The sequence below is a fragment of the Euphorbia lathyris genome, chromosome 4, assembly GCF_963576675.1.
Source record: "Euphorbia lathyris chromosome 4, ddEupLath1.1, whole genome shotgun sequence".
In the NCBI taxonomy this organism is placed as follows: Eukaryota; Viridiplantae; Streptophyta; class Magnoliopsida; order Malpighiales; family Euphorbiaceae; genus Euphorbia; species Euphorbia lathyris.
In genome coordinates, this window is record NC_088913.1 from 38,930,546 (window position 1) to 38,938,689 (window position 8,144).

Genomic DNA, 8,144 nt, shown 5'->3' on the forward strand with positions numbered 1-8,144 from the left:
ATAAATGGCATAAAGCCCATTAGGCCCCTTAAACTAATGACCCAAAATCAATTAACACCCTAAACTACTTGAATCAGCAATCAGGTCCCCAAGCCATTCTAAACTCTTCAATCTAGCACTCTTTAACCCCCAACTCTCTCTCTCTCTCTAACATCAGCTCTCTCTCAACGGTTATAATTCAGTATATGATAATTAATGTGTTTTCCCTTGCTTTCCTTCTTTCATCTCTTCCTTATTTCCCCTCTTAAACAATGATTGTAAATTTTGCAGAGATGGAATTATGATTTGTTTCCATCCTTGCAAGCCTTGACGAGTTATTCCTTTTTGCCCTTTTATAGTCCATCATGTTTGCAGGAGGTAAAATTAGTAGGTGTGATTTCATTGCATCATTCCTATTCATTTTTCATTCTAAATCTAATTATTCTTTCTTTTCCAACCTAGAACTCAGTGGCATTTGCATAGTTAAAAATTGCTTGCTAAATGTCTTTTTTTTTTTCATCTCAATTAGGAGATCTAGAGTGGAGGTACGATACGAGAGGGTGAAACACAATTTTTTTTTTTTTGTCATTAATGCACGTTAGATAGAGAAAGTTTGTGTTAAAAAGGGATGAATGACCAAATTCATTTGGTCATTAAGGTGTATATGAACATTCCTGCTGAAAAGAGAGAATGTCATAAGAATAAAGTATTTGATTTTTTTTTTATCTGGTTAATGGAGAAACAATTATATACTACAACACTAAGCATGCACTTTATTATAAGATTTAACTAGGGTAAAAACCCGTGATTTCGAATGCATTATATATTTATACAACAACAACAACAACAAAGCCTTAGTCCCGAAATGATTCGGGGTCGGCTAACATGAACCATCATATAAAACCGTGAAATCAAGTCGTGTCAGCAACACAAATTCGCTCCCTCCACTCCATCCTATCCACTACCATATTTTCCTCAATTCTCAGTAAACTCATATCACTCTCGATCACCCTCCTCCAAGTTTGCTTAGGTCTTCCCCTACCCCTCACCACTACATCCCTTTGCCACTCTTCGGTTCTCCTAACCGGCTCATCAAGCGCTCTACGTCTCACATGGCCAAACCACCTTAGTCGGTTTTCTCTCATTTTATTCTCAATAGATGTGACCCCTACTTTTGTCCTAATTATTTCGTTACTCACCCGATCCTTTCTCGTATGACCACACATCCATCTCAACATACGCATCTCCACCACCGACATCTTATGGATGTGGCAGTGTTTCACTGCCCAACACTCCGTACCATATAACAATGCTGGTCTAATTTCCGTCCGGTAGAATTTCCCCTTCAATCTATTAGGCATGCCGGGGTCACAAAGGAAACCCGTAGCACTCTTCCACTTCGACCAACCAGCTTTAATCCTATGAGCAACATCTCCATCTACTTCTCCATCCGTTTGGATAATAGATCCTAAATACCGGAAGCAATCCGAGGCCTGAACAACTCTCCCATCTAGGGTGATTGTCCCTGCCTCCCTACTCCTATGGCCGCTAAACTTACACTCCAAATATTCCGTCTTACTTCGGCTCAACTTAAAGCCTCTAGATTCTAGAGTTTGTCTCCATAGTTCCAACTTCCTCTCCACTCCTTCTTTCGTCTCATATTATATATTTATAATGAAAAAAAAAACTGGCTTAATAAATCAGTTGCACCCTGCATTTTCCCAAAAACATCTTTGATGCTGTTATGAACTTACACGGTGTCTTATTAGCTTTCTAAATTTGCTTAAATTGTCATTATTAAATCTCTAAATCTATAAAAACGCCATAAAAAACAGAAAGTTAATTTCTTTTAAAGACTTAAAACTACGAATTAAGCCTTTATTTTTTATGTTTTGATTTTTTTAAAAGATTTAGACAAATTGCAATTTATATCATTTTAAACAAGTTTAAGAGTCAAATGGATAATTGTAAGCAAGTTCAAGTGGCCAATAAATCACTTTAAACAAATTTAGGTGGCCAATAGGTTATTTTAATCAAATTAAAAGGGCTAACGAGACACCATATAAATTTAGGGGGCCAATCAGGTTTTTTGGACAAATTCATGGACCTTTTGATGTATTGGGTCAAAAAAAAATTGGATGATTTTACTAAAAAATATATAGTAAAAAGTAAATGTTGGGGCATGATTAGGAAAAATATAAATGTACCAAACACAGTAGTATGAGATGAGTCACTGATGAGCTCATATTCTTTAAGACGTTTGTAGAAATGCCTTCAGATGTGCAAGCAGTTGTATAATCCAGTTGCCTTTAGGATAAAACAACTCACTCAAGGAAAATATGAGTTCGTATTGCACAGTATAAATTTGGTCCAAAATATGCTCAAGAATTTTACTTAGTTCCGTTGTCAAAGAAAAAGGAATTTAAAAAAGGGAGCAAAAAATGCAGTATATAAAGAATGTGAATACCAAAGCTATTTATAGCTAAAAAAGAGTTGTTTGAGATATTAGTCAAGTGGAGCAAAACGGCAGCGACACACACGCGTTTGGTGGTCAAGCATTATGTAGATCCTCACCCTTTCATGAATGTGGGATACCCCTTGGGGCACATCTAAAAATGTGAGGAGCCTCTTAATATATTGTACTTTTAAGTGACATGAAGGGCAATTTGGATGCTTACACTACCTTTTATCCCTTTGAGGGCAAAAGAATTTTGATAAATTCATAAACCCAACAATTCCTCACTTGAATTTTTAAAAATATTTTACTGAGCAGTAACATAAGGTCGAGCACAGATAAAAGTATCTTTCGATTTAAACCTTTGCTTAATTAGTATAATTTAGATTATACTAGAATGACTCGTAGTTTTGAACTCTATCGCTGACATTGTACCACACCAAACCTTTTCAGAGTGTAGTTCAAGTAGCTCGTGGATTTATGGTTATGCACGTCTATCCCGGTATAGTGAATGCTCTAGAGTTTTACCTTTAAACTCACAGGAAGCGGCCCCACTTCCACATTCACATAGGCGAGTCTATCAGATAGAACTACTCACGGTAGCTATATACTTCAATCCAAATGGAGTATAAATCTCATTAAGAGTTTCTATTACCTCAACCTAATATCACTTTTGGAAATTCATGCTTCAAAATGTATGATCTAACTCACATGACATCACAACTTATTTTTACCGATTGAATCTATTTATTGGGATCTATGTAACTCATCAATATAAGGGGCATCAGTCCCACACTTTTTGAGGTACTTTAGGCTTTCTCTCTAGCTAATTCTTTCGTCAAAGGATCAACTAAATTCTCTCCAGAACGTATATGATCCACTATAACAACTCCTTAGAGAGAAGCTATCTAATATTGTTATGCTTACGACGTATTTATCATTTTTTACCATTATAATAACGGTTTTGAATCTTAGCAATAGCCGCAGTACAGTCGAAATGAATCAATACTGCTAGAATCAGAATTTCCCATAAATGAATCCTAGTTAACAGAATTCTAAACTAACCTACTTCTTCACTAGTTGTGGCTAGTGGTATAAGTTATGATTCCATAGTTGATTGAGCTAGAATGATCTATTTTTTAAGCTTCCATGAAACAACACCATCAGCTATACTAAAAATATAGCAGCTAATTGCATTGGAATCATCTAACAGGGTGTTCTAGCCAGCATCGCTATATCCCTCAAGGATTGCTGGAAACCTTTGGTAATGCAATCCATGTTTCATGGTTCTTTTAAGGTATGTTATGACCATTTCTATAGCATTCTAATTCTCAACATTGGGTCTAATAGTAAATCTGCATAATAATCCCATGACATAAGCTATGTCGGATCTAGTACAATCAGTGGTATAATAGAGGCTGTCAATTATGCTAGCATACGCTAATTGTCTTACACTGTCTCCGGTATGCTTAAAAAGCTTTATACTACGACCATAAGGTGTGTATGCAGGTTTACAGTCAAAGTAATTATATTTCTTTAGAATCTTTTCAATGTATGGGATTGATCTAAAGAAATTCCATTTTCAGACCTAGTTATCTTGATCCCAAGTATGACGTTTACTTTTCCTAGATCTTTCATGTCAAAGTTTCACATAACATATATTTCACAATATTCACAACATGAATATTAGATCCAAAAATCAGCAAGTCAATCAACATATAATAGTGCAAACACCATTTTCATTTTTATAGTAGATGCATTATCACTTTTATTCACCTTGAAGCCATTAGAAATAATCAGATTGTCAAATTTGCCATGCCACTGCTTAGGTGCTTGTTTTAAAGCATATAAAGACTTATTTAATTTACACATTTTATGGGCTTGATCGGAAACTATACAAAGCCCTCAGGTTGATCTATACTCTTCTTCTAATTCACGATTAAAAAATGCAGGTTTAACATCCATTTGGTGCACATTAAGATTGTGTGGCTTAGGTTAAGTTAATTATGCCTTATGGGCTTTTAAGTCCTTTCTAACCTATGATTTGAAAGGAATATAAACCTTTCTTTTTGTAATGTATGCATCTTTTATCTTTTGAAAAAAAAACACTCATTGAGAGTTAGGGTTCTACCCAATGGGGCTATTTTCTTCAAGTTTTAGCTTAGGAAGAGTTTGATTATTTATTAGTCTATGATTAAAACTATCATTTCACTATTGATCTGTATCAATATTTCGGGAATTATAATAGCTAATAAGTTGTGAAAATGAGATTGATAATTAATAAAGCATATGAGTTTGATGTTATATAAAATTAATCCAACTTCAACTAAACCTAACAAATGGAGAGCCGAAAATCCAAATTTTAGTTAGAGTTATCAATCGAAACCATTACACCTAGCAACATATACTAAAAAAGAATGCAAATATACAAAATCTTTATTTTAATCATTTTGAAAAAAAAAACATGAATAAGGTAGTGAGAGGTGTGGAACCTAGGTAATGACAGAAAATGAATTTCATATCTCAAAGATGGAACTATAACAACTATTGTTTTATAAAAATAAACAACAACACAATTGATAACAAAATAACTATTACATATGAAAAAAAATCGAATAATTACTTTTAGAAACATAATGATTTCCTGTAATTTTTGACACTTTTATGTTTTTCGATTTCAGTTGTCCATGCCTCTTCTATTTCCATCAAATTTCTTCAATTGGAGACAAAGAATTCTCCAAATTCTTGAAGAAAATGCTATTAATGCAGTTTATCAATGGAAACCGTTCCTAAATAGATCCAAATCTCTTAGTGAAGTAAAAATAAAAGGCCTAATGCTCCCCTAACCTCTTTAACTTGTCCAAATTGGTATTTTACAACCCAACTCATCAATTGGCCTATTACCCCCCTTAACTCCATAAAAGTGGTATTTCTCAACCCTCCATTTTCATTCTCGAATGTTAGAATTGTCCGGTATAAGGGACGTGCTTGAAGTCCAACTTCTCAAATGCCATGTGTCAAATTCGGTAATTTTTTTGACAGCTCAGCAGTTATATTTGAAAAGACAAGAATGACCCTATTATCGAGACTTTTACACTTCATCTTTTCACCGTGATTTACAATCTGCACTTCCTCTTTTCATTTGAAGCCCTAAATTCCTTTATCAAACTATTTGAAATAACCACAGAAATCGTCACCCTGCAATTAGAGATTGCATAGCTATCAATTACACATTAACAACATAAATCTTCACCCTATAAATGTTTCAATTAGATTAACTATCAATTAGAGATTAACCACATAATTACTTACCCCATAATTTGGACAACCAAAGAAACGTCTCCTAGGATATGGAGCTTTTCAGTGAAGCTTCAGATCAGCCGTTTCACCATAATAACATACCTTATCGCTTGCTATGACATGATTTAGAGCTGAAATTTCCAGATTAATGGAAAAGATTTGAATTGCAGATGAAGAACAAAACACGTAACCAATAAATTGAGTAATGAAGGAGATAGAACAAGAATGGAGAAGATTATATTCAACAGGAATGAAGAAGAAAGAAGAGGAATCGGGAAGGAAATATGAATTAGGGATTTGGATGTTAGATTTTAGGGAATTTTTTTTGTTACCGTTAGTGCCCAATTTTCCACATCCACGCTCTACATGCCTTTGTTGCGCGCACACACACACACACACACAACTTATTGCCACGTAAGATCATAAGGGGTGAAAAATACCACTTTATGGAGTTAAGGGGGTAAATAGGACATTCGATGTGTTGGGGGAGGGGGGGTAAAATGACCAATTTGGACAAGTTAAGGGGGTGAGAAATACCACTTTTATGGAGTTAAGAGGGTAAATAGGACATTTGATGAGTTGGGGGGGGTAAGATTACCAATTTGGACAAGTTAAGGGGGTTGGGGGAGCATTAGGCCAAAATAAAATTATAAAACTATATTATTTGAAGTAAGAACAAAATTATAAGACTATATTATAAGAGCATGAAGAACAAACCTAATATATCATTAAAATTAAAGATCGAGGAAAACTTTAATTTTTGGTGGCCTCAAAGAATATAATGGTGAACTACTATCTATCATGCTTTTATATATAGGTTTATTTATGATTTTTGAATTTCTTTCACTCAGTGTTTTTCCATCTTCTTGCAACTCTTACTTTTTTTATTACTTTGATTAATGGACTAGTAATTAATAATAAATAATGTGTTAATATAGAGAAAACCAAAATATCATTTTACTCAATGAGATCTTTTTATTCTTAAAGTGCCAAATCAGCTAAAAACATGTAAAACACTCTTTGCAAATTCTCTAAGCCTTTATTATTATATATAGTATATATTGTAATTTTACAATTAATTATGATATTTTATGTAAAACATGTTGGGGATTAGTCATTGAAAATTGACCTAGTGTAGTGGAAAACTACAGTTAGATTTTCTATAATCCAGTTAAGATCGTGTCAGACTGCTACGGAGTGAACTTCAAAACAAAATTAAAATAAAGATCCAGGAACTTACAGGTGATGTCTCTTCTAGAGACAACTGCAGGAATCCACAAGTCGAGTGAATCTCTTTAATCACGTGCACCAACCGTATCGAAACTGAACTGGTGCTAGCCGTAATCGATTCAGAATGATCTGAGCACGAAGAACACGAAGAACTTTGTGCAGGGACTGAAGGGGCCAAAATATGCAGTGGGGAGGCAAGTGATAATTAGTTTTCTAAACCTTGTGAATAAATACATGTATCAATTAGGTTTAGGTTAAGTGGCTAATGTCCAATTGGTCCCTCCTTGGTCCCTAACCATAAATATAACCGTACAGATTATATTTAATTCAATTAGGTCCAAATAGGCCCAATTTAATTACCCCACTTTAATTGGCTAATTTCTAATTAGTCTCTTCTTGATCCCTAATCATAAATATAACCTTATAGATTATATTTAATTCAATTAGGATCAAATAAGCCTAATTAAATTATCACACACACATATATATAAGGCCCAATAGTATTTAATTGCATTACGGTTCAATTAATAATTTATCCTATGCAATCTAATTAATCAATTGATTGATTGATTACATTTGGAAATTTAATTAACTAACCACAACCAAATTAAATATCAAATTGCTTAACTTGTTAAATAACAAATAATCAATTTATCCCTTTGTTAATTACTTAACAATTAATTAACATGTTCCATTCTGATTAAATACATAATGTGTATTTAAGATTATACCATTATTCAATTTTACGAGTTGTGTGTGCACGATCCTAAGGGTTCGTCATCAACTAGACATGGGCCTAAAGCCCAATGACCATAAGTTGGTTCTAGCAAACCATTAAGGCTATTGGCTGATACGAATTACTTCAGCCGCCTATTGAAGACATATGAAATCCAGTAGATGACCTTTCAGTATCTCTTACCATTTGCATATCCATATTATAAACCAGAGACATGGTGGCTGTCATTTTCTATACGGTTTATTATATTTCTTGATCTAAAGTGAACTGATGAATCATATAAGTAAACTACTTATCAGGGTGTGGCCACACACTTCTTCAGTTCCACTTATCAAGTGGCCGGTGATATCGGCTCACCGTTAGGTGAATGGTAATCCCATCACTTCATCTATCTGCAACAACGTGTTCAACGATCCACTCAACATACCCGTATTTGGAATCCTG